This window comes from Canis aureus, chromosome 25 (genome assembly GCF_053574225.1).
Source record: "Canis aureus isolate CA01 chromosome 25, VMU_Caureus_v.1.0, whole genome shotgun sequence".
In the NCBI taxonomy this organism is placed as follows: domain Eukaryota; kingdom Metazoa; phylum Chordata; class Mammalia; order Carnivora; family Canidae; genus Canis; species Canis aureus.
The window spans coordinates 38,695,938-38,698,327 of record NC_135635.1 but is presented as its reverse complement, the minus strand read 5'-3'; the positions used below and the strand labels follow the sequence as shown (position 1 = coordinate 38,698,327).

At 37.8% G+C, this 2,390-nt stretch overlaps 1 long non-coding RNA gene across 1 annotated transcript; it reads left to right on the top strand.

The window, feature by feature from the left end:
* Nucleotides 1–612: 612 nt before the first annotated feature.
* Nucleotides 613–2,178, top strand: LOC144297293 (uncharacterized). The gene is made up of 2 exons (XR_013364347.1): nt 613–852; nt 1,212–2,178. It is a non-coding gene; the product is annotated as an uncharacterized LOC144297293 (long non-coding RNA).
* The last annotated feature ends 212 nt before the right edge of the window (nt 2,179–2,390 follow it).

The following is a 2,390-nucleotide window of genomic DNA, read 5'->3' as shown; positions in this document are numbered from 1 at the left end:
AGGGTTGAAGAAAGAGCCCTGCTATCTGTATGGCTTGTCTCTCAAGCTCTGAAAATCTGAAGAGGAGTATTGTTGGTTAGCTTTTCCAGAAGCAGATGTTGAGATACAGTTGAGTGTACAAATCATTTATTAAGGATTAATGTCTCTGAAAGGAAGCAAAGGGGCAGGGGTGTGAAAAACAAGATGGAATAAAGGAAGAAGTTAAACTATGATGCAGGCACTCCCAAAATCTCAACCATCTTGGTAAGGAAGGCCAGGGCAAGTATCAACTATTTAAGTATTGTAATAATAATTTGTCTGAAAACGTCTTTCTAGTTAATAGGAAGGGTAGTAAATTATAGAAACCACAGATGTCACACTCACAATAAACTTATTGGAAGAAAAGCACTCTTCACACCATCAGAATTTTTTATTAAAGTATATTTTTATGTTTAGTACTGAAGTATATGCTGAATATCACTAATCACTAGGAAATGCAAATCAGATCAGTAATTTAAGGCAAGAACTGCCTCATTCATTTTTTGGCACTCAGAATTGTGTTTGATGCTCAAAATATCTGGAATCAATGAAAAATTTCAAATGAGCAGCAGAATATAATGCAAATAAGAAATTGAAGCTGCTCTCCCAGTAAAAGTCATGAATCCTGAATGGTTAACCAGAAACAGATTTTGAAACTTGTAATAGGATTTGGGAAAGTTGACTTCAGGAAGAGCCTAACTGGGCACTTGGGAGATCAGCTAGACTAGCAGATACATACATCTCAGGGAGAAGTGATGAAGATTTACCTTTAAGCACTTATATTCAGATAGCTGTGGGAGTTCTATGACAGTTGGAACTATACTGTTGACACAGGTTGGTACATAGGTTGTAAAAAGAAGTAAATGCCACAGAGTTTAGCATGAGAGCAAGTGGGATAGCTATACAGAGGATTTAATAAACTGTAGGAAGAGGTTGGGAGATGCAATGGGGTTGGAAAGAGAGACTGGTATAAGGATAAGAGGTTAGCAGATGAAAGAACAGGAAATGTTATTCAGTGGGTATATTAATTTTGAACACTCTCCTAAGCTTTCTTTGGAGTTGTCCTCTCACCTAAGACCATTGAATGCCCTCACAGAGAATACCTAACAAGAGAAGAGCAGAAATTGTACAAAAGGGCTAAAACGGAATGACTATTCCTTCCCCCTGACACTACTTTGCTTTTGTCTTCCTAGATTCCAAGATGGCTGAGAGTACTAAGTTTTGGAGTATGGCCCCTATCATACTGAAGATGAGCAAAGACCCCACAAACTTCTACATAGGGCGACCACTGTGGTTCAGCATTACTTTTCTCTATATTTCGGTTGTGTATGTAGTGCAAAACATCTGGTTTGATCTGGTTCAAGACTTCCAGTGCCATGGAAACCTCTCCAAAGCCTGTCTAGCAGAATGCTATGAGAATCACTTCACGAGGCCTGTGTTTGGTGTTTGGTATGTGGTTGGCTTTGCCTTTTCCTCTGTCTTTTTTGTGATGGAGTTTTTTGTCTCCCAAAGTGTGCATAAGCAAACCAAGATATTTAAGAAGGAACATTTAGAAAAGAAGTCCATTAACACCAACAGCAATGTAGACCACATGGAGACAAACGAAGATGAAATTTTTGACTTATCCCGGGAAAAGCCCCTATTGGCAATGTATCTTGTCTACTTTCTCACACAGTTGTCCATACAGGTGATCTTCTTGGCCATTCTTATTCACTATCACCTACCACTGATTAAAAAACCCATTTGGTGCAGTACCCACATGTGTCATGGACCTTATGCATGTGTGGTATTGGGGACACAAGAAAAGATGATGTCCATCATACTTCTGGCTACACTCTCAGTGGTTATCATGATGTTTTGTATTATGTTCTTCCTGTACACCATTAACACATACCTAGTCATGGTACGTAAATCTGCCTGAGAAATATAGAGGCTCTATAAAATCCTGATGGTAGCCTGATGATCACCACTGATTACAAAACATGGAATGATTACAGAGGAGCCCAGTAGCAGTCTTCTGCTGAAAAAAATATGTAGTTTATCATTGATCTCACATTCCCAGAACATTCTTCTCTTAGAAAAATAAACTTGGATGTGGGACAAGCTTGCTTTCTTCTCATCTGTGTAATCAATTTCTTTCCCAAATTAAAGTTAGAATAGGTTTCAGAATATTTCAAAGGGAGGAAATTTAAGGGCATTTCATCCTAGCAGTTTTGATATCTCAACACAATGAAATTTTAAGGACTATTTTTTTTCCCATTTTGTTGAGTAGTCATTTAAGAGAAAGGTTAAGAGAACTTACATAATAGAATTTTAGAGGGAGGGACATAGTGTAAAATTACAGATAACTCAAACATCATAGCTTCTTTAAC